Consider the following 27,760-nt stretch of genomic DNA (forward strand, 5'->3'; position numbering starts at 1 on the left):
TTTTAAATCAATCTATCCACTATTCTACAATACTTAATATATAAATATAGTAAATCAATATTAAGTGTAGTTCAACCAGATTCAGATCATAATGTATACAATATACAATATTCGCCCATTCTTTCCAATATAAATGCAAGTATTAGTTACCATGATTCTTATTGAGAAGTCATTGTACTCTTTATAACATGGCTCTAGATACCCCTTCAAAGCTTCCTTTTAGTACATCCCCTTTCCCACATCTTCATAGACAGACAGCCAAGAAATTTAATTTCAAAATAGAAACTTTTGCCTCAATTCCTCTTTTTTCCTTTAAATCTCTTTATATCTTTCCATATACTTCCATTATTTGTGTCTTAGAAAAAGAATTGCCCTCTTTTCCACTTGTGTTCCCATTTATTTTCAGTTCCTTCAAGTACCTTGCTCCATCAATTATCCCTCCATTCTCTCAGATATTCAGCCTTCTTCCTCAGTGCCTTCTTTCTATCTTATAAGTCCAGTTGACCTATACCTAAAAAAGAAAAAAAAAACCTTTATCTGACTTCCTTGAGCTTTCATTCTTTTTCCCCATGCTGTACTTAGAGACTTCATGAAAGATTAATCTAAGCTTTCATTTTTGCTTTTCCTATGTACTCCTAAGTCCTTACAATCTGAATTCTTACATTCCTACTTTAGTGAAAGACAATCTTTTCCACAGAAATATAATAGATTCAAATCACCATTTATAAATTATTAATTCTCTTATAGCATTTCCTTAGTTAGTCTTGAATGAACAAAAATCAACATATGAGATTATGTTAAGCATAATTTCAAATACTTTTTTGAAAAAATGCAAAATATTTCATCAATGTGTTTACAGAAAAGTAATGATTATAGCAAATGTAGAAAAGATAGCAATAGTTTGCTTCACTAGTATATTTTTTGCATGTCTCTAATTAATTAACCTTTCATATTACCTTCTATTAGAAGTTGTTTATGATTTTGTCTTATCCCCAGCTCCTAAGAAAGTGTAAGATTTGGAAAGCAACATTTTCTTTATTATAGTATATCATACAGCATTTACAATTTTTTTCTTTGCAAAAAATTAGGGTCAAATAAATGTCAAATAAATGGAAGATCAATCCTTCATTTTATTGCTTGCTATTTTTGTATATTGTATATTGTAACATCTAAAACTGTTTGATTATAATTCCAAATTTCAAAATAAAATGTGATTTTTTATTACCAGAGAAAAGCTCTTTTGGTATAGGTAGTCCTTCATTTCTATTTATGCATTCATGGCACTTTGCATTAGTGTATGAAATATATTGTTGATGCTTAATGATTGATTTTGATTGAGGAATGCTCCATAAGGGCAAGAATTAAATCAAACTTTGGATAAATATCTGAAGCACCAACCAGTAGGTTCTGCAAGTAGGAGGCATTTAAATGATTGTGAAATAAAATAGAGAAAAATGCTCATTATCTCATGCAACATTTTTTTTATTTATTTAGATTATTTTCTAAAGAGTTCATTATATTGAAAATAAGTATTCCTGAAAATTATAGAATGGTATGGGAGTAGTCAGACTTCTGGAAAAAAATGCTCCTGGGAAAAATTTCAAATCTTCTACTGAGCTATATATTTAATGAGTATTCAAAGTATTGAATTAAAAATGTTAGCACTTTATAATAGCTGAGCAATCACAGAATGAAAAATAGGTTTCCCTTTCAATAAACATTAAGGACATGACTTGGGCAGTCATATATGTATATACATATATGTATATATTTTTTTTGTTTTTTAGGGGGTTTTTTGCAAGGCAAACGGGGTTAAGTGGCTTGCCCAGGGCCACACAGCTAGGTAATTACTAAGTGTCTGAGACCGGATTTGAACCCAGGTACTCCTGACTTCAGGGCTGGTGCTTTATCCACTATGCCACCTAGCTGCCCCTAGGTATATACAAAAGATCCAAAGGTTAGAATTGACTGTGTACTGGTTAGAATCAGAATATTTTGTCTTTTTTGCATGTTTCAACATGGCTATTTGCAAGGAAATTTGTATAGTACAACAGAGCATAGCTGAACATGCTATGGCATGGTTTCATATAGCATGCCATGGTAAGGTATGATAAAATATAATATCATATGAATGGCATGTTATGGTATGATATATGTATGATATATCAAATGTTATTGTATAGTACCGAATAGTGTTTGGTTATCAAAGCTTACTATATTATTGATGGCATGGGAGGATGTGATATGATATGATATGATATAACATAAAATAATGTCACAATAGCATATCACCATAAATAATATATTGTTAAAAATTCCATTTCTATTTTTAAATGTACTAATATTCCTTTGTCTTGTATTTTGTCTTTTAGAATCATTTATTTTAAGAGAGATAACTTCTATAACTTAGTAAAGAAGATCTAGAGAAGTTAGTCCATCTTCACTAACAGCTTGAAATATTTGCATGGAAAAATTGCAAAAAATATAGATTATTTATTTTTTCAATTAAAAAATATTTCTTCACTTCTCTTTCCCAGTATATTTTATATAGAAAAAAGAAAGTTGTCAAACATTGTAAATAATCACACTCAGAATTGATAGATAAGAATGGAACAAGAAAATACCTTGGGTTCCAGATACTGCTATGTACTGCATAAGAGTTCTTCAACTTCTCTGCTTTTGTCTCAGTGTTCTGAAAGACAACAAAAGAGGAAAGCTGTGATTCCTTCTACCAACATTCTATTGTACAAGGCAAAGAATAAAAACAATAAAATCTCATCCATACAAAGAATTTGCAGGTATCAAAATATTCAAATACTCCAATATACTTGTGATATCTTATTAATTTAGTTATTCCTTTCAATGATGTCTTTGGCTACAATGTATACTCTCCCTGTTGTTATCTTATAAGTTCACCATTGGCACAGCATCTCCTCTTCTAAGGATATTCCTCATTTCCTCCTGTCATCATGAGAATACCAGAGTACTTTGGACAGTATATGGACTGTCTCCCCTTATTCTTGTCAAGGTAGAATTTGAACTCAGCTTTTATGACTCTAGTATTATTTTTTCCACCACATGCATTTTGATTCAGTTTTATAAGCTCATTTTTTTATGTGTTGCATCCTACTCACATTCACCATTTATTTCTTTATTTTCTTCCCTGTGATAATCATTTTCAATTCTTCAGGGACTGTAGTGTTCAATGACTCACAGCCATACAAAATACCAATATATCAGCATGATGGAATATTATTGCATCATAATAAATGACAAAAATGAAAAATGCAAAGAATTGCATTAAAGGGTGTGCTATATAGTGAAGAAAATAAAATAAAAACTGCAATATTCCTACTAAATAGGACTATAAAATATAATAGCAATAATTCCAAAAACAACACAAAAAGATGAGAATAGAATGATGTTATTATTAAAGTTATTATAATTATTTTATCAAATTATAAATGGTTTATAACTTTTTGTCTTTTAAAATTTGGCTTATTTATTTGATTTTTTAAATCTATTTCTGCTACATTTTAGGGGAAAAAAATCAAGGTGCAAAAAAACTGTAAACTTATTAAGGGCTCTAAGACAGAGGCAGATAATTCACAAATGAAAATACATAGTGCCAATAGATGAAGATTCTGGTATCCAAATGTGGTAGGAACTATGGGCGAGTTAGGAACAGTTTTTTTTTTTTATTTGGTATAATTAAAAAAAGATAATGATGAGAATAATGATAGGCTGATAGAGCTAGATGTTAAAGACATGTCTCCTTTGATCTCAACAACCCTGTGATTATTCCCTCTTTGACAAAGAAATAGATGGAGAAAGGTTGAGCTGGCTACAAGGTCAGCCAGTACATGGCAGACTCAGGGTACAAACTAGGATTTTTCTGATTCCAAATCCAGCAGTGGATCTATTATGCCATCTGTCTATAGTTATGATCAAACTCATGCTGGTAGATATCAAAAGAGTTCAGGAGACTGGTTAGTTGTGGTCCCAAGCTATTTGCCTTAGGTCTCTTTAGCTTATATTATCATTGTGGTGTGCAGCATATGTGGAGGGGTTTTTACACCAATTCAGATCTTGCTTGTCCTTAATAACCATAAACAGTATGTAGTAAAAACATGTGAAAAGAAAAAATGATGTAAATAATCATATCAGATTTGGTCCAGTGTACCCTTTACGAATCATATCAGCTAAGCAACTGATTTCTAATTCCATTCCACATGGACAGACTTCCATATTAGTTTATGATGTTGGGTCTAGTTTGTATGTCATTTCCAAACAGGTCTCTGTGTCCTAAGAGATTTTGAATTTCTCTAGATCTGATCTATGAACTTTTGCATCAGAGATATAACAATAGTGATTTTGGACAAATCAAAGGGGATAATTGTGTTTCTGAATCAGCAGAAGTAACTCAAAATGAAGATTCAGGTTTATGCTCTAAAAATATAACTTATTTCAAAAAATAAAAAGTTTTAGAAAGCTTTAGATCTCCAGGATTTCCTGATCCACAACATTCTGGGAAGAGCAGGACACTGTTCATAGACTAAGAACTTTTTTTCATGTATTCACTGACTTGACAGTTTAAATCAGTTAAATTAGTCAAATCAATTTATACATAGAAATAAAGCCCAAGATATTTGACAGGTCAAGTCATTTTTTTTGCAAGGCAATGGGGTTAAGTGGCTTGCCCAAGGCCACACAGCTAGGTAATTATTAAGTGTCTGAGACCGGATTTGAACCCAGGTACTCCTGACTGCAAGGCCAGTGCTTTATTCACTACGCCACCTAGCTGCCCCCCAAGTCATTTTTTTAAAGTTAAAACTGTTTTGGTGGATAGCCACAACTACACTCACTTTTATGATAAAATTTTCAAAGTTACTTCCAGAATTATCCCAAAATATTTTTGGGGATTTTAGAGATATGGATAATCAAATATTCCCAACTATTTTTATGACTTAAAGATAAGCAAATAGTAGAAAGGAGAGGGGGAAAAGTGTTTGTTTGAGGTAGGGGAAATGAAAAGTGATAATAACATTCATAACTTTAGTGAAATTTTTCCCCTTATTTTCTCAATGATAGTTATTTTTAATGGGTAAAAAATATTCAGCCTTCTGACTTAAACATTAATTGAGCATAGGCAATTGTATAGTTAACAAACTCCCTCTGCAATAATTTAAATCATGAGTGTCCAACCTTTTAGTTCTTCTAGGCTGCATCACTCAACAAAAGTTTGTCAAGGGTCACATATAAGATTTAATATTTATTTATGACTATAATGTAACCTATATTATCAGTGAGTATAATAATATAATGCAGCATGTGGCCCACAGGCCATGAGTTGGACAAATCTAATTTAAAGTATATGCCAACTAGTGTTTGTCCTTCATTCTTTTTTTCTTAAATTTGTTTTATTGATTTTCATCCATTTGCACATGTATATTTCCAAGTTACAACATTTCCCTCCACTTTCCCTTCCTACCCCCCCTCCCCTCAGCAGGAAACAGTCAGTTTAGTATTTTACATACATATTTTGATAAACATGATTACAAATTAGTTATTTTCAGCATGAGGAATTAGGATTAAGGGAGAGATAAAAATTTATAGAGTGTTCATTAGATTTGGAAGGGTTGTTTTTTCTGCATGTTTTGTTTTGTTTTGTTTTGTTTTTCTTCCTATGGATGGGGATAATATAGTCCATAACCAGTCAAATACCGCTGTCCTCACTCTTTGTACTGCCAAGAGGAGCTGCTTCCATCAAGGTTGTTCATCTCACAATATTGTTGTTGATGTGTACATTGTTCTCTTGGTTCTGCTTCCTTCACTCAGCATCAGATCCCATAAGTCATTCCAAGCTTCTCTAGAGTTCAGCCATTTATGACTTATTATAGAACAATAGTATTCCATAGTATTTATGTACCATAACTTGTTTAGCTATTCCCCAATTGATGGACATCCCCTCAATTTCCAATTCTTGGCCACTACAAAAAGAGCTGCTATGAATATTTTGGAACATGTAGGACTTTTTCCATTTTTTATAATTTCTTCTGGATATAGACCTAGAATTGTAATTGCTGGGTCAAAGGGTATGCACAGTTTAATTATTCTTTGGGCACAATTCCATATTGCTTTCCAGAAAGTTTGGATTCATTCACAATTCCATCAGCAATACATCAATGTCCCAGTCCTCCCACAACCACTCCAAAATTGATGATCTTCCATTTTTTTCATCTTGGTTAATCTAATAGGTGTGAGATGATACCTCATTATTATTTTAGTTTGCATTCTCTAATCAATAGTAATTTGGAACATTTTTCACCTGATTGTTTTATATTCATCATTCTATTATATTATATTCATAGACTTTGATTTCCTTCATTCTTGAAGAGGACCATGATATCAAGGAGATGATGCCATGACAAGCACATGAATTGTATTTGAGTGAGAGTGTACTGTGCTAAGTCACCAGTCTCACATTCTCCTACACAGTCATGTCGCCCCAGTACTTAGATATGAATCAGCATGACTGAAGATGGCCCTGAATATGAGGCAATCAGGGTTAAGTGACTTGCTCAAGGTCCCACAGCTGATAAGAGGCTAGTACCTGAGGTTGGATTCAAACTCCCATCCTTCTGATTCCAAAGTCAGTGCACTAAGTCCAAATATATACATGTATGTATGTATGTATATATATGTGTATATATCCATATATATGTGAATTCCAAGGGGTTATAATTTCCTGTAAGCCAATTTTTCAAACTTAGCCATATGCTTTTTAATTATTTCAGTGTAAGCCAAGGCATTAACACAATTCTTTTAGGTACTGAAGATACTGTATTTTCCTTGTCAATAATTAAATAAATTTCATTTTTGTGTCTTTTGTAATTTAAGTAGATTCTTTGTTTCTGCTCTAAAAATATAACAATTCAAAAAATAAAAAAAAAGTTTTACAAAGTCTTATTAATAAGGAAAATGTGAGATTATTAAAGAAAATTTTTCATGTTGCTATGTATGCAACTATTTGGTACAGTTCCACTTTTTTACAGTATAGTCTTGACTATTTCTACAGGAAGGTAAGTATTATTCAGCATGGCTATTTCTGACCTATAGTTACTGTGTTGCTTCCATTCATTTTGGAAAAAGGCAATTTTGATTCTATTATTCTCTCTCAGACACCAAATTCTTAAACAGATAAATACAATGGAAAATCATATGGTCTAGTTCAGGCAGTCTCTCACCTATTTCAGGCAATTTCTATTTGACCTCGGATGTTATCATAGATTATACAACCTTTTCTTTTAGATTAAAGCAACTCTCATCTCTCCTCATATCTTTTTATTCTGTTTGATTGAAATCAGTTTGATTGTATCCATGTCTTTCTTTCACATGTATTTAGGATTTATCTTCAACTCCTTACCTCATTATTTCCTGTGAAAAATTATGTGCTTTTTGCATGAGAAAATCAGTCTTTAACTCTGGTATTTAGCTGACTTTTCTTTGTTCATTCTCTTCTTAAAAACATGTTTCCTCAGAGTTCACAAAACCCCTAGAAAGATCTTCTCTTGTTTCAAAACTTCTGGGTTCTAAATTTTGGTTCTCAGAAAATTCACATAGTCATTTGGAATTCATTGAAACTTACAATGCTGCAATTTTTTTCCAAGTCAGTTATCTTTTTTCATAATCGATGAATGCCATTCACATTGGCAGGTTATTTCCATCCATCTTTACCAGAAATTCATTTATCATTCAGAAGTGTTCTACCATAGAATATCCTGATTAATAGCCCCTCTGCACTTCTGGTTCTCTTGAAATCTCATGTTAGTCAATTTCAGAGGGTTTCCAGAGAAGTCTATAGATTGTGCTAAGTTCTATGTTATGAATATAGCATTTAAAAGGATATACTATAAATAGATCTCTATATTTCATCAAGTGCCTTTTATCACTTTTCTTGTGTAGGAGAAGGAGGATAATAGATAATCTTGAATTTCTGAAAGGTTCCATTCCCCATCACTTGTTCAACGACACCCTTTGTAACATTCAAAATGCTAGCTTTCCTCTGCATTTTTTTCAAATCTGCTTGATTTATTCCCTTTTTACTCCTCCTATTTGTGAATGTCTTAATTTATTGCTCCTTGTCTTCAAAAAATGGGAGGGGGGATATTTTGCTATATGAAGGCTGCTTGGAATTGTTCATACCTATTCCATTTCAACAAAATTTTCACCTCTCATCTATAGTATTTTATTAATTTTCCTTCCAAAAATTAAGTTCTCTTTGCAGAAGAATATTTTTGTTAGAAAATGAGTATGGTGTAAACTGCTGTTTCTCTTATTGCTTTGTCTGCCAAGAAACTTAAAGTTAGATTCAGTGTCCAATTGAAGTAATTAGCTCCTCTCAAGTGCCTGATTGTACCTATTCCCTTTTCTCCCTTTAGACTGTCTCAGTTCCATTTTTATCCCTTATTATCCGAATTTATGCTTTACTTAATCTTGTAAGCAGTCCAACAAAATTTTAGAAATAACAGGGTCAAAAAGGACAGTAGAGTGACTATGACCCCTGAGAACTGGGACATTATTCAGTTGAAAGCATTCTGCTGCTTACCACAATTACCAATGATCATCATTTGCTTTTCTTTCCTACAAAGACTATTACTTTTTTTCACAAACCCAAACTTCTGCATACATTCCTCTTTGCAGGTTTTATTCTATTTTAAAATATAAGTGCATTGAGTCCAGAGAATTAGCTTCACTTTCTGTCATCAATGTGTGGTACAGGTGACATATAAAAATGTTCACTAAATTTTAAACTGGATAATGTATTTTTGAACTTTGAATATAAACTTAAGAACTTCATATTGCCAAGTATTTCTAAACAGCTTATTGGTTACTTTCTCAAGGAAAAAAAAACTCCTTTCCTTCCTTTAATTCTTCCTTCCTACTTATCTTCCTATTAACATTCCTACCTCCCTTTCATTTTTTCCTTTCTTTTTCTTTTGTCCTTCCCTCTCTCCCTCTTTTCTGTCTTCCTCCCTCCTCCCCTCCTTTCTTTCTCTTTTCTTTCTTTCTACATCTTTCTATTTTTTCCTTCATTCTTTCTTACTCTTCTCTTTCCATCCATGTCAGACAACAGGACTTAAAGCAAATACACATAGCAATCTGTTTCATTATTGACTGGGAGTCTTAAATATTTTCTTTTCTTTTCCTTCATGGAATATTACCATACTGCAGGACTATAATATAATAGATTATCAAAATTGGAAGAATCTCAGAGTCTAAGATTCTAAGTTATAATTGGATCATTCAAAGAGTGTTTATTATATGCTTCATATATGCAAATCATTAACTATTGTGCTAAGCACTAGGGATCCAAAGAAAGGCAAAAATGACCTCTGTTCATAAGGAGCTCACAGTCTAATGGATGAGATAATAAGTATGCACAAAGTTAGATATAGAATGAATTGCTAGTAGCCTCAGAGGGAAGGCACTCCTATTAAGATGGATTAGAAAAACGTCTTGTAGAAGGTGGGACTTTGCTTAAGATTAGAAATAAAGGAAAGTTAGGAGGTAGAGATAAAGAGAAAGAATCTTCCAGGGATAGAGAATGACTGGATAAAAAATGCTCAGTCTGGAAACATAGTGTTTCTTTTTGAAAAAGCTGATATCCCTGGATTAAAGAGTTTATAGAAGAGAATGAGGTTTAAGAAGACTGGAAAGATAAGAAGGGACCAATTATTAAGGCATTTGAAGACAAAAAATATTAGATTTGATCCTAGGTATAATGAGGAACCAGTGAAGTTACTGAATAAAGGGTGAAACGGTCAGATCTCTGTTTTAGGAAGAGCAATTTGACAGCTGAGTCAAGATTGGATTCAAAGTGAAAAGACCCTTAGGGAAAGAGGTCAAACATCAGGTGACAGCAATAATTCAGATGTGAGTTGATGAGGGTCCACACCAGATAGATGGTAGTATCATAGAAGAAAAAGTTGCATATATGTGGTTTCTAATCAGGTAGAAATGACAGGATTTGACTACTGAATAGATAGTGAAAGAGAGAATGAGGAGTATAGGATAAATGTAGGTTGCAATCCTGGCTGACTGGGACATAGTGGTATCCTTGGCTGTAATAGAAGAGTAAGGAAGATGACTAATTCTAGGGAAAGATAATGAGTTCAGTTTGAAACATGTTTAGCTTAAAATATTTATAGAACATTGAGTTTTAGATTCTTAAAAGCATTGTAGATATGATTCCTGGGATAAAGAGAAATATTAGGTCTAGACAAGTAGATGTGAGCCTTATGGGAACTGATATGAAAACTGAAACCATAGGAGTTGATGAGATGATCAAGTGAAATAATGTACATGGAGGAGAAACAAGAGACACAACAGAACCTTGGGGAATCAAAACTCTTAGCAGGCTTTGTGTATAAAGGAACTGGTAAGATAGGTAAGAGGAAATCCAGGAGTAGCAAAAAAATAGAAAGAAGAGATTATCAGTCACCAATGAACAAAATATGTTCTGTGCTATCCTTAGTAATTAATAATGAAACCTATGCTTACAATATTTCAGAAACAGGAAAATCCTATTTACCTGTAGCAGGTGCATTATATCCTTAAGATTTCGGGGGAATTGTTTTATTACAAAGGTTTTTTTCCTTGATAAAAAAAAAACTGAACTTCTGGAAAAACTGGAAGATAGTAAAGCAGAATCTGGGCATGGACCAACATCTTAAACCCCATTCTAAAAAAAGTTCAAAATGGGTACAGGATTTAGACATAAAAGATGATATCATAAGTCAATTAGAAGAAAAAACAGTTTGTCAAATCTATGCAAAAGGGAGTAGCTCATAACAAAGAAAAGATAGAGAATATTATAAAATGTAAAAATAGATAATTTTGATAACATTAAATTGAAAAGTTTTGCACAGATAAAACCAATTCAATCAAGATTAAAAGGAAAATAGTAAGTTGGGAAATGATTTTTACAACTAGTGTTTCTGACGAATGACTCATTTCTAAAATACATAGATAACTGAGTCAAATTTATAAGAACATAATTCCTTCCCCAACTGAGAAAGGGGCAAAGGATATGAAAAGGCAAAATTCTCAGATGTAGAAATTAGAGCTATCTATAGCCACATAAAAAATGTTCCAAATCATTATTCATTAGAGAAATGCAAATCACAACCACCACACACCTATCAGATTAGCCAATATGACTAAAAAAGATAACTGATCAATTTTGGAAAGGAAGTGAGAAAGCTAGGATACCAATGCATTGCTGGTGGAGTTGTGAGCTGAGTCAAACTTTCTGGAGAGCAATTTGGAATTACACCCAAAAGGCAATATCACTACTAAGTCTATATCCCAAAGAGCCCACAAAAAAAAGATAAAAATCCCACATGTACAAAAATATTTATAACAGTTCTTTTCATAGTGGAAAAGAATTGGGAATTGGGAAACTGGAATTCCATCAATTGGGGAATAGCTTAATTGTGGTCTATGAATGTGATGGAACATTAAGTTTTATAAGAAATCATGAGTGAAGGGACTTCAGAACAACTTGGAAAAACATGCATGAGTGAAGTGACCAGACTCATAAGAACATGTACACACTAACAACAACACTGAGTGATAATAAACTGGGATGAATTTGTTCATTTCAGCAGAACAATAAATGAAGACAATTCTAAAAGACTTATGATGAATAAATAATGCCTTCCATATCCAAAGAAGGAGCTGTGGAGTTTAACTGAACACCAAAGCTTATTATCTTTATAAATTATGAAACTCAAAACCTTACAAAAAATGATTGTTGAAAACTATTGTTGCATGCAGTAGGGAAAAAATAAATAAATATTTTTAATAAACACAATTCAGTTCATAAAAAGACAAAAAAACAGTACCATCAGGTTAATCAAAGGACTACTAATTAGTTGAGTCACTCCCTCTGACAGTCTGATGAAATTATAGCATATAAAGGATGTATAACAGACACACTGATGTACATGGTCTATCTATTTCAAACTTTGGTTGCATTTTAAGGATTTTCTAAGCATATTGTCACAATAATATACTCACAGAATGTCAAGATCTCAAAATAAGAAATGACTCATATTTACCTTGCAAGAGTTCTTTTAAACCTTTGAAGGATCATACCCTGAAATTGCAGAGTAGCTAGTAATTAGATGACTGAAAGATTAGCCATTCTCCTTTTGGGAACAAATAGCAAAATCTCTGACTATGGAGGCATCAATTACCATTGAAAGAAGATCATGTTTTGGAGAACGAACCTAGTTCTTCAAAGAAAATCACTTTTCACCTTTTCTTTAGAAGCATTTAGAGAAATGAGTGCTCTTTTCCACATCCCACTAATAGCATAGTATCTTGTAGTTGGTACCTACCCCCAAAAGAAGGAAGATCCAAAGAATCTAGCTGTAGAGAGAAGTTAAATTTCATAAAGAAGGTCCATAGAGGGTGGTGCAGTGGAAAGAGTACTGACCTTAGAGTCAGAGGACCTGAATTCAAATTCAGTCTCAGATATTTAATTATTAACTAGCTGTGTGACCTTGGGCAAGTCACTTAATCCCATTGCCTTGCAGAAAACAATAAACAAAACTTTTAAAAAGGACCATAGAGCTTATAAATAGCATGCCTAGAAGTGATCTGCACCTAGGGTGAAGAGTATATAAAGAACGTAAAAAATGATAGAACATCAAGGCTCTGCAGTGTCAGAGGTAGGGGTGACCTTGGTCACATGAATTTCCTATGTATGAATTTGTCTTCTGCTGAACACTGGTGAACTTTTTAGGCTCACTCTTCCTACTGAAGCTTCAAGTCTGTGAGAAAGTGACCAAAGGTATATATGAAGAATCTTTTATAGTGACTATTAAGGTAACTTTGTCTTCTGACTAATTTTTGAAAGTAACTTGTCAATGGAACATTGCAAATTATGATATTAGGAACATTCAGAACACTATATAATTATCATTGAAATTCTTGTACTCCATTAAGGTTTTCAAAGTCCATAGTGAACATGATCTTATTTGGCACTTTTCAGTGGAGAGAGGTATTATCATTGCCATTTTATGGACAAGAAAGTTGAGGATAGAGAGGTTAAGTGACTTGTAGACAGTGTCAAAGGAGAGAAGTGAATTCAAGTTGAATTCTAATCCTCAGATTAGTTAGAAATTCAATGATAGAAATTCAATATTGCTTTGAATTCATATCTCAGCAGAATGCTTGGCATATCATAGATGCTTAATAAATATTTATTGACTAATCAGTTATTGATTGGTTGAATTTTACTAGGTGGAGATGCCTTCCAATTCTTTAGTTATGTGATACTGTATGACACAGAAAGTCCTGTGAAGGAACTTCAAATTATAATAAAAATAATCAGTTGAAGGAAGGGAAAACATTTAATATGGAAAGGAGAATACTTAGTCAGGGAATGCTCAATGTCCTCAAGAACTGATGAAGTATTATTAAGAACAAATAGAACTGACTTGCTTATACTCAGAAAGTCAATTAGGAAAAATGAGTGGTAGTTACATATAGGAAATAAGGCAACTCAATATAAAGGGGAAAAAAAATCTAACAATTAGGTGTCAGGGAGGACAGAATTCTAGACCAGGAATCAGTGAGACCTGAGTTCAAAACTACCCTGAACAAGTCATGTGGTTTCTCCCTCAGTTTCTCCATGAGGGACATTATGAGGAAAACAATGAGGAAATATTTTAAAGTGCTTTGTAAACTTTTAAGTTTTATGTAAATACTAGTAACATCATCCTCAACAATAGTAACAATTTTTACAACTACCATAAAATGCAATGGGTTTCCTCAGAAGGTCATCAGGGAGGTTATTATCTTTGGAGACAGTGGTGGACTCCTTGTCAGACATTTGTGGATAGAATTTCTAGTCACAAAATTTCAGAGGAGATATTTTCTGAAAACCTTGCATCTTTGAGTTTATGATATTGATTTCAACACCATATGAGATTCTGTTGGGATAGAAATAAGGTGTAGATCTATCCTCACAAAGGTTTTAAATTTGCAAAAATATATTAAATAAAAGCAAAAATACGAAGGTTAAGTTGTATTTTACAGACCAAATGAACTACAAGGTCAAAAGAGAGAAGAGCAGTGGAATTTAAGTCACCAGAAGAGATGGAGATCAGAAATATACATAGCATCTATATATAAAGCCTTAAGTTTCCCAAAACTCTTTACATATGTTATCTCATTGCATCTTAACAGTATCCCAGGAATGTAGATACTATCTTCCCCAGAACTGATAGTTAGTATATAAAACTGGGTTCAAACTCAGATGTTTCTGATTCCAAATCCAATGTTCTATTCTCTGAATCACCTAGCTACCACTAATTAGCCTTCATCACATAGTAAGCATTTAGGTTGGTAAGATCTCTCTGTGCCATATAATTCTAAAAGATAAAGATGCTATGATGTTTTTAGTGCATCATAATGTGATGACTTTCATTAAGTACTATAAATATACACAGAATGTTTCTAAGTATGAGATTTGGGTTTCTTTTCCTGTTTCTTGTGTTCTTTTTTGTTTTTAATGAGCAAGGATGAACTATATAACCAGAGCATGTGAAACTGCATTGATAAAAATTGCTGACTAAAAATTCCTAAACACCAACATATGCAAGCTACTCAGACTTCTTCTCATTTAATTGTTACAAGAACAGAAGAGTGTAATTTTGGTCTGTTTTTCTTAAATGATAATTGCTTAAATGTATATAGCTAGCATATAACATCAATGTTACAGTGACTTCTATTGAAATTCTTCTATTGTGTATTTTCTCTGGGGACCAATTGAAGCAACGATATTAAAAGTGATAATCAATTATTTTATTTGTTTTACTCAACTCAATCTATCATAATAAAGATTTTCTGTTATACATTTGATGGTAGATTTTCCCTCTTTTTGTTTATTCTGGTGAATTTATTCAGGTACCCAATCTCCTGCCTAGTGTTAGGCTCTCAGGATAGAATTGGTACTCATTATGAATAAAATAAATATGTGTATACATATGTGTGTATGTGTGTGTAAATAAATGTATATATGTGTGTCTGTATAAGAATAGTTGTGTATATGTACATTAAGAATATGGGAAAGGTAATCCATGGATGACTGGAGAAATTATTTAATTTCAGTGAACTATAACATCAAATACAAATATTTATGCATGTGTTTATATATAATTAAAATACAAATATCATATATATAATAACTTTTGATAATGAGCATATATATATATTAATGGGAAATAAGTAACTTCTCTAATTTCCCATGTTAATCAATGGGTCATCTTGGTATATTATATATATATATATATATATATATATATATATATATATATATATACACACACATACACACACACGTGTGTGTTTGTATGCACACATGTATACATGTACCTACATGGGTTGTACCGTTACATTTATGTGCATGCCTGTGCATGTATGTATGATTAAAAGTAACTGAGTGGATAGTGGACAGAGTGCCAAGTGTGCAGTCAGGAAGATGAATTTTCCTGGTTTCAAATTTGGTCTCAGATTCTATACTCTAGGAAAAGTCTCCAGACTCTAGAAAAGCCTCTTAACTATTTGCTTCAGTTCCTCATCTGTAAAAATGATCTTGAGAAGAAAATAGCAAAACATTATGGAATCTTTGCTAAGAAAGCTGAGGTCACAGAGAGACACATATGAAACAACTGAATAACAAAAGCATGCATAATTAATGATTTCACACATTCATTTATGATTACATATATAATTAGCATAATATTTATAATTAATATATGTGATATTGTGGTCAACTGATTCACTGATTCATTACAGCTAAATAACTTTTCTTCATCTATGGTGATCTTTGCACATCGTCCATTTTGCCAGGGATGAGAACCAAAAAGCAAAATCTATAAACACACATAAATATTCTACTATGCTATTTCTTCCCAAAGGTCAGAAACACTGAAGTGGGTGAACAGGGCATTTTCCTTCTGCTAATGTGTCTGAATTGTTGTAAGCAATTCTTCTGAGACTATAACCTTCTCTTACACATCAACTTTTGTCCAAGGAGGCATTACTGCCACTATTAAGCTTGCTTCCTGAAGCAGCACACATCAGACAATGTGTTTTTAAAAGGTTATGAGAGAAAAGCAGCACTATTCTTTCTACTCTTGAACTTAATATCACTTTTCTTTCTTCTTAATATTTAACATGAACTGAATGTTGACAGTGTATGAGGCAAGATGCAGAATTTAAGGTGCATATATAGATCTTTCCAAAAGCTTTCAAATATAGTACACAGAAGCTGTTCTCTATGTGGGGGAAGGAAGAATTGCAATGATACTGAGATAAGCATCTCAGAAAGAGCCAGATGCTACTGTGATAAAAGACCATAGGCTTTCAGACTCTACCTTCCACAGTCCATACTCCATACTACTAGAAAAATAGTTTTTCATTAAAAAATGTGATATCTGATTGAATACCTCACCCCCCTAAAATAAAAAAAAATAAAAGAAAGTGGGGGGAAATCAGTTTAGCAAAATCATCAATTTATTTAATTAATCATCAGCAAATTATTTAATTAATTAATCAGTCATACAAGTAAACATGCTAATTTTGGAGATATAAAGACAAGTATGTGTATGCATAAACATACATGGATGCCTGTATGTATGCATACATGTATGTGTATCTTTGGAGTATCAGAACTTAACATGGTTACTATGTATTTGTGAACACATGTATCTATGTGCATAGATATAAGCATGCACACATACATCCCTACAAGCTCACTGTAAACACATATTGTATATGTAGTGCAAAGCTGGTATATGCACATGTGTATGTATAGCAGCTATAAAGGAAAACTGAAGAAGGGATCATCAGTTAAATAACCATGTCATACAAATGTCATTTAAGCTGTTTCTTGAAAGAACCTAGGTACTCCAAGAAATGGAGATTAGGGAGGACCATTGGTCTATGTTTTAGGGATGTGACTCAGTCAAATCAAAGGCACAGAGATAGGAGATGAAATATTGAGGATAAGAAGCTAGTTGGATTAGATCATAGAGAGTGGGGAGAAATGTAACACATAAGAAAGCCATAAAATCTAGAATGGAGTCAGGTTGTGATGTTTTAAATGCCCCAATGAGGAATTTTTATTTAATTCTAAAACAGGGAAACATTGGATTTTGAGTGCAAAGGTGACAGTATAAAAACATGAGTGACTATATATATTCCTCCACACCCATAGACCCTCCCATCAGAGAGTCCCAAAGAGAGTGACAAAGCAATCTAAATATTCCGACTATTAACAACCCCCCCCCCCCCCACACACACACACACACATACACACCAGGACAAGCTTCAGGAGAAAAAATAAGGGTTTTCAATTTAGAATTTCAGCCCTTCCTCATCTTCTTCCTATGCACCTTTTTAGGATTATTGTGTTATTTTTTCATTATTCACTCTCCATTGCTAGTCAAACTGTTTGGTCTGTTTGTTCTTCTTGACATTTTCTAAAATAACACAGGCTATCCCCTGTGCCCTCACCTCTGTCACGTAGAATCCTTAGCTTCCTTCAAGGTTTAGTCCAGAGGACACAGACACTTGGAAGAAGATTCTAATCCATTAATTATGCATGTCCTTTCCTTCCTCAAATTATCTAGCATTTATACACACACACACACACACACACACACACACACACACACACACACACAGACATTCTTGAAGGAAAAATAAAAAAGAAAAGGGGGAGGGACATAGATTTTTGTCTTTCTAAACTGAGCTCTTAGCAGAATGTCTGGCACATAATTGGTAATAAATAAATTAATGTTAATTGGTTAAATGGAAAGTAGGCTTGTTTTGTGCAGGCACAATTTTTCAAATTTGGGGTTTTTTTGTCCCAAGTGCTTAGGACAATAATTTGAACAAATTAGGCAATTTCTAAATGCTTGCTGAATGTAATTCAGGTTCTATTCCCTCCTAAAACTTAAGGTTTGGTATTTGGAAAGGATTAAATTGAAACTCAATGTATTCATAATTTTTAAAAAGTCTTACACACACACACACACCACCAGGTTATTTTATACAATATGACTATTGAAAGCTAAATATTCAAGCATTTCTAAATAGTTTATATTCAATATCATGTAGATTAAGCATTCTCCATATTACATATATATGCACATGTGTGCTTACACATATATATATATATATATATAGTGTGTGTGTATGTATATTTATCAAGCAATAAAAGTATAATCCAAGAAAGATAGAATCACCACCTTTGCAATAATTGACATCATATAGGAAAAGGAATAAACCTCTCTTAGAAAATAGGGTTGACGGACGGCTAGGTGGCACAGTGGATAGAGCGCCATCCCTGGAGTCAGGAGTTACCTGAGTTCAAATCCAGCCTCAGACACTTAATAATTACCTAGCTGTGTGGCCTTGGGCAAGCCACTTAACCCCATTGCCTTGCAAAAACTAAAAGAAAAAAATAGGGTTGACTGCTACATTTGTTCAGTATTCTGTTTGAAAAAGTTCCAATCCCCTCTCTAGCAAGGACAATTTTCTTTTTCCTCTTCAGAAAATAATGAAATCCCTAATCATTAAGTGATATACAGGTACAGCAAAGTGAAGATATGTGAAAGGCATCATCAAGAGATCAAACACCAAAAAGCATCACCCATTGTTACTTAAATGAGATTTCGACATTTAAGATATCAATTCTTTAGTTCTTGAAGGTTTTTCCATCTTTAAAAGTCAACTATAAGAATTAAAATTACCCCAAGGTGAGCAATTTAAATCATCACCAATCAATTTATTTGGGATTCAATGGTATTTATTTGAAAAAAACAAAAAAGATGTTTGCTTCAGAGATTGCATTTAGGAAAAGATGGGAAAAGGAGATTGAAGAACAGAATGAAATCATGCCAATAGAAATTTGCCCATGTCCAATTTTTCCAAGATTAGGACCCTAATTTAATAAATACTTTTACTAGCAGTATAACCTGTCTTTTTTTCTGTCCAGAATTACTCTTTGGAAAAATGACTTGGAAACTAAAGTTGTGCTTCCTAAAAAAGCAGATAGCTTTCAGAATGAGAGGAAGTTTGCTACAAAAGATTTCATGCTTGACCTAAGTTCAATTACTGCCCTATTCAAGTTCAAGCTATTAACTATTTCCAAAATTAATTGTTTGAATACAATGATATTCTCCAAAGCTTTAATATGCTTAACTAAGAAAGGGTGATAATTAGAAAACAAGGTTATTTTTAAAAAGCATTTGGCCATATATTTTGTTTAAAAGTGCTGCATAAGTATAAGTAATTATTCATTAATAGCCATGTAACACTGAGTAGATAGGAGGAGGTGGTTATGCAGATTATTGAGCTGTAGACATAGTTCTTACCTGAAGATTCATTTGGGGCTATTCAAGTCATTTTTACTCCACTAATCCTCTAATATGTGTCCCAAGTCACACATTCATTGGAGTTATGCCCTGTAACACTAAATAAAGTTAAGGTCTTCCTCTTTATGCAGAGGAAACATTCTTCCCTTTCACATGAATTTTAAAGTATTAATCTGGTTTCCCTGTGCAATATCAACCTGATCCCATCTCCTCCTACATTGTAGACAGGATAAACATGGTAACTAATATAAAGATTGTCTTTAAGTATATCAAAATACATCCGACCGCAGACACTTAATAATTACCTAGCCGTGTGGCCTTAGGCAAGCCACTTAACCTGATTGCCTTGGAAAATCTAAAAAAAAATTGCAAAAAGATAAATACTCCCAAATTAAAAGGCATTTTCTTACTTTCTCTGTGCCTATTCATCATAGGCTGCTGGAAAATGTATTGAAATAGGGGTCAAAAACCTCACACCACCATCATTATCTAATTGCTACTAGTTACATGATATAGTTTATTCTTTTGTTCATTTCTCATGTAAAATTCAGATAGTGGTAACTGTTATATGTTTGTTTTGAAGATCAAATAAAATAGTATGTTTTTGAAAAACATGAAGCATTATTCAAATCATAAAAAATATTTTTTAAAAAGAAAGCTTGAATTTCTTAGTAGAAAGAGACTATTTTGAATAACTTAAGACACTAGATAAAAACAAAAATCTTAATAGGTAGATAGATTATCTAATTGAGTATTCATTGGATGGCTCTTGGTTTTATTTTATTTTTGATAGTCATTAGAAATTTTAAAAATAATCATAATTTATTTACTTAACATTCATTTTTAATAATTTTAAATTCCCAAGGCTCTCTCCCCTTCTAGCCCCTCATTGATCCATTGAGAATTTGAGAATGCAAACAATATGATATCACTTATACATATAAAGTCATGCCAGGCATATCATATGTCCTTATTAGCTAGGTTGCAAAAAAGAAAAGAGAAAAAGAAAGGTTGCACTCAGACTTCAACAGGACTCTCTCTCTCTCTCTCTCTCTCTCTCTCTCTCTCTCTCTCTCTCTCTCTCTCTGTCTCACTGGAAATGTATGGTATTTTTCAACATGAATTCTTTAGAATTTTATCCTATCATTGTCTTAATTAGAGTAGCTTAGTCCCACAGTTATTCATCATAATATTGTTAATTCTGTATGCAATGTTCTTCTAGTTCTGCTCACTGTACTTTGACTCAGCACTTATAATTCTTAATGGATTTTTCTTTAACTTTCTCCTTTATCATTTCTTATAGCACAATAGTATTAATCACAATCATATAACACTTGTCCAATAATTCATCAGTTGATGAGCATCCCTTCAATTTCCAATTCTTCACCAACAAAAAAGGAGGTACTATAAATTTTTATACATATCATTTTTTAAGAAAAATTATCTTTGGGATATAGACCTACTAGTGGCATTGCTGGGCTATGCAGAGTCTTAAAGGTCTCTGGCATATTTTGGAACTGTACTTCAGAAGAGTCAGAACAGTTCACAACTCTGACAACAATGCATTTAAGTACCTACTTTCCACATTCCCTCTAAAATTTTTCCCTTTTCTTTTCTGTAATTTTAATTAACTTGATAGATTTAAGGTGGTTCCTCAGAGTTGTTTTAATTTGTATTTATCAGAGTATAAGTAATTTAGAGCACTTTATGACTATTAATAGCTTTTATTACTTCTGAAATCATATTCCTATATTTAACCATTAATTGGGGAATGAATATTATTTCTATAAACTTGGTTAAATTCCATATTTGATAAATGAGATCTTTGTTAAAGACACTTACTAAAACATTGATTTTCTCCCAGTTTCCAGTGTTCCTTCTAATGTTGACTAGTTTTGTTTGTGCAAAATATTTTTTTGTTTCACTGTAATTAAAATTATCTATTTTACCTCTCATGATTTTCTCTAGTCTCTATCTTAGCCACAAACGCTTCCTTTATCTACAGATCTGACAATAATTTTGCTTATAATATCACCCTTTATTGTTATTTGTATATTCATTTTGGCTTTTTCTTGGTATATGATGCGAGATGTTGGTCTTTGCTTGGTTTCTGCTACACTACTTTCCCTTTGCTGTAGCAATGCATTTTTCTAAGTTCTTGTTCCAAAGCTTAGAATAATGGGTTTATCAAACACTAGATTACTATGATCACTTGTTTCTTTATATTGGGTACCTAATCTATTCTACTGATGAACAACTCCATTGCTTAGTGAGTACCAAGATGTTCTAATGATTAATGATATGAAATCTGGCACTATCAAGACAACTTCCTTCACTTTTTTTTCCATTATTTCCCTTAATATTCTTGACATTTTTTTCTTCTAGATGAATTTTGTTATTTTTTCTAGTTTAATAAAGTAATTCTTTTGTAGTTTAATTGATTTGGTACTGAATAAGTAAAGTACTTTTGCTAAAAATTATCAGTTTTTGTCCAGCTTAACCATGAATAATTAATATTTCCCCAACTGTTTAGATCTGTATGAAAACTATTCTGAAATTGTGTTCATATAATCTATATAATGATTTATCTATCACTATCATTTGAGATGGAGAGTGTATATATTCCCAATTTATAGATTACAAAACTGAGAAACAGAGTGTTAATGTATTGGGGTGTACAGAGACAGAGCTTCAACTCAACGACTGACTCAAAATTCAAGGTTCTTATCTCCAAATCTCTTTTTCAACAGTGTCTAGTCCAATGAGTCCTTTCCTCTTTAACTCATGAAAACTGTCAATAGTGAAAGTACTAGAGTTTGCAGAGCTCCAAGGAGTTGCTTATTTCTTGGAGTGTTTAAGAGACCTTAGAGGAGACTTTTCTTTGGGATATTGTAATTGTGCTTTTCCACAGGAAAATTTTAATTTTCAATTATTTTAAATCACTATTGATCATTAATATTTTCCTAAAGCATTTGGACAACTAGTCTCTTTATAAGTATAGGATTGTTTTAGATATTTAAATAAGAGAGTTTTAAAATTGTCCTCACAGCAAATTTGGCCCTGTTTGGAAGAGATTGATATTGAAGTCACATTGTCTACTTAAATAACCCTCAAAGTCATCTTAAATTATATTTTTTACAATTTAATATATCACTAATTCACTCATTATATTTGTATATCTTTTTGTTTCTAAAATATCTTTCACTTCTTCGCATACACAGTCTTGTGAAGTTGATTATTATTATCCCTCCTTTGAATCCATGTGGTTTAATTAGAGAAATGATGAATACAGTCAGAGGATATGGATTCAGTTTTTGACCCTATCACATAGTTCCCATGAGATGGGAAAATGAAAGGATGAGGGAGATGATTTCCTTCCATTGTTAAATCTTCACTTGGAGATGAGTAAATTGCCTCAGTGAGTTAAAGAACTTTGCATATAGTTGACATTTAATGTCTTTGTTGCATTAGACTGAATTCTCTTGTCCAAGAGTCATAATAACACAGCTAGAAATTTGTTAGGACAGTCACAACTAGCATTCTGCTTTTTTGAACCTCAATATAGATCTCTTTCAACTATATATACATTTGTAACACATAATATAGGTATATAATAGATATTATACATTCATACATATCATATAGTATGCACCCATATATACACATTCAAGTACAAGAATAAATATGCATGTATCACACCATCATATTTTTGTTGATGTTATTTCATCCTTACAGGTATATTGATTCTTTGTGACTCCATTTGGGGCCTTCTTCGCAAAGCTACTGGAACAGTTGACAATTTCCTTCTTCAGTTCATTTAATAAATGAGGAATTGAGATAAATAGAGTTAAGTACCTTATTCAGGGTCACATAGGAAGTAAGCATCTGAGATCAGATTTAAACACAATAAGATGGAGGCAGCTAGGTGGCACAGTGGACAGAGCAACAGCCCTGGAGTCAGGACAACCTGAGTTCAAATCTGCTCTCAGACACTTAGTAATTACCTGTGTGACCTTGGTAAGTCACTTAACCCCATTGCCTTGAAAAAAGAAAAAGAAAAAAGAAGAAACAATAAGATGAGTCTGCCTGACATCTATCTCACCTGGTCATTTAGCTCCTCCCTATTATAAGCATATTTCCTATGACTTAAATATAATATAGATATATGAACACTTGCATATGCAGACATGTAGATAAAATATTTATCTTTATTGATATATTTATATGCATATATATGTATATGCTACATATTCTTATTTTTAATGGGAAAGAATTAGTGAAAAAAAGATAAAGTTCACCTCAAATTCAATTTTCCCTAAATGATACCTTCCTTTATATTTGTCCTGATTTTTCCCCAACCCCCAATCAGCTTGTATTTATTTTTTTATATCCTCATATGTGCATATGATGTCTTCCGCTGAAAGTAGGGTCTACTCTTACCTGATATTTAAGCACAAAAAATAATGCCTAAAATTTAAGAGATATTAGCATTTGTTATGTATTATTACTATAAATGAGAATGATAAATAAAAAGGTCTCAGTCTGTTTCTCTCTAGTGTTCTATGTTATAGGATTACACAGCTTCTATAGATTTGTGTTTCAGATTATGCCCCATTAACATTTATAATTGTCAAGGAATGTTAAGACCAGAGAGAGGGCTAACATTTTGGTGCTGATATCAATTTACAAATATATGTATATCTTGAGATTCAGATACTAGTGAAGTGGCTTTATCTACTGATTTCCTGTAGCAATCTCACTTTGAGACATGTTCTACTGCTCATGCACCAAGTCGCATTTTAAGATAAGAATAATTTTCTTAATACTCAACCAATTCTGAATCAAACCACCCTGATCCTAATGTGCTGTACTTGTGGCATTTTTATCTTAATATGAGATTTCCTTGCCCTCCAGCTCCTTTCAGGGAAAAATACATTTTTCAGTGGTATACTGAGATCTATAAAATCATTTATCTATGATTCTCACTCCAAAGGCTTGGTCCAATCACTTTTCACATCAGTGTTGGGTGGTTGCATTTTATTATGATGTTTATGCATGGGGAAATTGAGACTCATATCTTTTTGACATTTGCACTTCATTATTTTAGAATACCATAAAATCATTAGGCATACTATAAGAAGTAATTTACTAAATGGGCCTTAGCTGTCCAAAAGAGCTTTTTTTTCAGATATTTAACCTAAAGTGAGCAATTTATTCAATTCACCAAAAGAATTAGCCTCAAAACCTATAAGATAGATTGAGCTCATCAAAATAATAATTCTATATAAATGCTAAAATTGTGGCTCCTTGTGGGCAGGGATTTTTTTTGTCTTTTTTTTTTATCCTTAGTACTTAGTATAGTAGGTGCTTAATAGATGATTATTAACTGACTAAATGACTATAAACAAATCTTTTTTATAGTTTAAAACTATAGCAAACATCAATATGCCTTGTGTTTTCACAAATACCATTTTATTCTAAACTTTCAGTTCTTGCTTCAATTATCATATTTGCTTAAATATTAGATAATAAATAGAAAATAAATTTCCAAATTCCCACTGATGCAGATATCAAATTGCAAACTGTATGAATACCCACACTTTGAATTTAAATGATCACTTCTCAAAATTCTTTTAATTTTCTCTAAATGTCCATCATTAAAAAACTTACACTTAAATAATCTATTAGGTCCTCATCTCTCAAACTCAAATACTACACCCTCAGTCCAGAACACTATGTTCCAAAGTCTGCCTAACTAACTCTATAATGGGGAGCAACGTAAAAAAAATATACATATATATATATATATATATATTATATATATACATATTTATTTATTTATATGTATATATATATATATATATATATATATTTATTTATTTATATAAAATCTAGAAGAAACTAATCCACTGAAGAAGGAAAAATCTGAGAGTACATCCACTCTTCTGAGCATTCATTTAACAGCTGAGATTTTAGTTATCTCTGCAACTACAAAACAAAACTATATCAGATTCCATTATTCTTTCAAGAACTTCTAAATAGTAATCATAGACCTGTTAAACCTGGAGACACAAAAATAATTAAGAATAAATTAGACAAAATTATTATAGTGACTGAAATAATTCTTCACACAATTGAATCCAATCTGGCAAAATAATAATGTGCAAGAGACTTTCTTAGGCAAAGGAGAAGGCAAGGCAAAAAAAAAAAAAATCCCTTTCCTTTAGTAAGCTTACATTTTATTTACAATATGGGAACAGAGAAAAGTGTATGGTTAGTTGGTTGTGGTCCATTCTCAAAGAGAACCAAAAATGACAGGACTATGTTAGAGTCAAGTTCAGTATCTGAATGAGGTTGATAAGATCAACATGAGATCAGAGTGCTCTACCATAAGCCAAACACAAATAAGCCAAATGAACGTTTGAAGTGGGTTCTCCAAAAATTGTGCATCTTTCGTTTCTTTTGAATTACTTTAATCCTGCTTTGCTCAAATAGCAGATCACCGTTTTCTCATGAGGGCATGCCCAGCTGGGCAGTCCTATGCCAGTGTCCCTCATGTCATCAATTTCAAAGTTCTTATATACATGATAATTTGAAGAAGAGGCCAAGAGAATAAAAAAATGTAAAGGAGTGGTAAAAGTTGCCCATTGGATTTGTAATATGTGCTCATGATTCTGAGAGGCAAAGGAAAAATATATTTCTGACATGAGGGACAGTAGGAGATAGGGCAAGAAGTTAGAAGAACTACAAGTAAGACACATTAGATTAAATATTTTAAAATGTTTGTAAAGAAAGATAAAAAACCATTTGATGACTTTAAATGAGAAACAAAGATTTTTTTTTAATCACAAAAGTAATTAAGAGCCCTTGCAGTATATTGAGAAAGAGAACAATATAATCAAACTTGGACTTTAGGAAAGTTATTTTGGTAGTTGGGTGAGAGAGAGCAGAAAAGGAAAAGACTGAAAACAAGGAGACTAATTATGAGTCTATACAATGTGTTATGAAGCACCAAAAATAGGTTGCTGACTAAGTGGAGAGAATAAGATGGATAGGAAATACATAGTTGGAATCAAAAAGACTTGACTAATTGGATATGGGGAGTTAGAAGAGACTGATGAGTTGAGTATGGCTGCTTTCAATACACTAGTGTTTCCAAATCCATCATGATGTAATTGTCAGATTTAAGAAACAATCCTCCATTGTGCTATACTTCAGGGATCTTTTTTTTTCTTAGACATACCAGTGATTATGGCTACAACTATGTACAAATGTGAACATTTCAGCTATTTGAGCATATCTTTGCCAGATAGATTTTTGCACTGATGATGCATATGCATCAAAGAAATCTTTTGAAGTCAAAGAACTCCTAATCTCATGGAATGTGTATTCATTAGCATAAATTTTCAATTCACATTAAAATATTTAAGAATGAGAATATTTTATTAATTCTTTCAAAGTTTTTCCATTGGCATTTCAGAGAGAAAGAGAAGAGAAAGAGAAAGAGAGAGAGAGAGAGAGAGAGAGAGAGAGAGAGAGAGAGAGAGAGAGAGAGACATAGGTATAATTTTTTGATGTGTTCTACCTTCTTATAATCTACCTCAGCACTTGGGTTTACTATTTTTTGATAACTGGGGTTATATTTCATGTTATACTTTGTTATCTATCTATATATTGTCTGTATACATTAACCATACCTTTTTTCTATTAGGAATTAATTTTTCTTTATCTTTATGAGACTATTTTAAAGTATTTGTTAGTTTAATTCACACTCTGTATATTGTGCCAGTGGTTACAAGACAATTATTTTATAAAGATTTAAAATCTAAACAATAAATATGGTCTAATATGAATTCATGAAATGATCAAAGAGTAGCAAGTCTTACTTGATTGAGCTGAATAATAAGAAATTCTGTTTTGCATCATGTCAATATTTGTTTTACTGTGTGTAATTTGCAAGTAAATTTAATTAGGAAAAAAATCATTTATGTGAGTTTTGTCACATAGATACAATTTATAAAATAAGGTGAAACATTATATCAAACCAACTTTTGAATATCCACACTAAAGAATGTGAAGCAAGGCATAGAAAATTCAAAGCAACAAGCAATTTGAAAGCAATTAATATTTTATTTTTTGAACATATATTTTATTAAACTTTATATTATTATTCAAGTACTCTTGAGAGTTCTCTGTCTGTTACCCACATCCTGATGAAGGTAGTATAGAAGAAGCTTCAGTCTGTTATATGATTTCATATCCTCATAGATCTAGAGCTGAAAAGAACCTTGGAAACGGTA

The 27,760-nt window shown here is 32.2% G+C and overlaps 1 pseudogene; it reads right to left on the reverse strand.

Annotated features, from left to right (window-relative positions):
• Nucleotides 1-366: 366 nt before the first annotated feature.
• The window catches only part of LOC141492177 (sigma intracellular receptor 2 pseudogene), a 130,340-nt pseudogene continuing 102,946 nt past the window's right edge, over nucleotides 367-27,760 (reverse strand).

Source organism: Macrotis lagotis, chromosome 6 (assembly GCF_037893015.1).
Source record: "Macrotis lagotis isolate mMagLag1 chromosome 6, bilby.v1.9.chrom.fasta, whole genome shotgun sequence".
In the NCBI taxonomy this organism is placed as follows: Eukaryota; Metazoa; Chordata; class Mammalia; order Peramelemorphia; family Peramelidae; genus Macrotis; species Macrotis lagotis.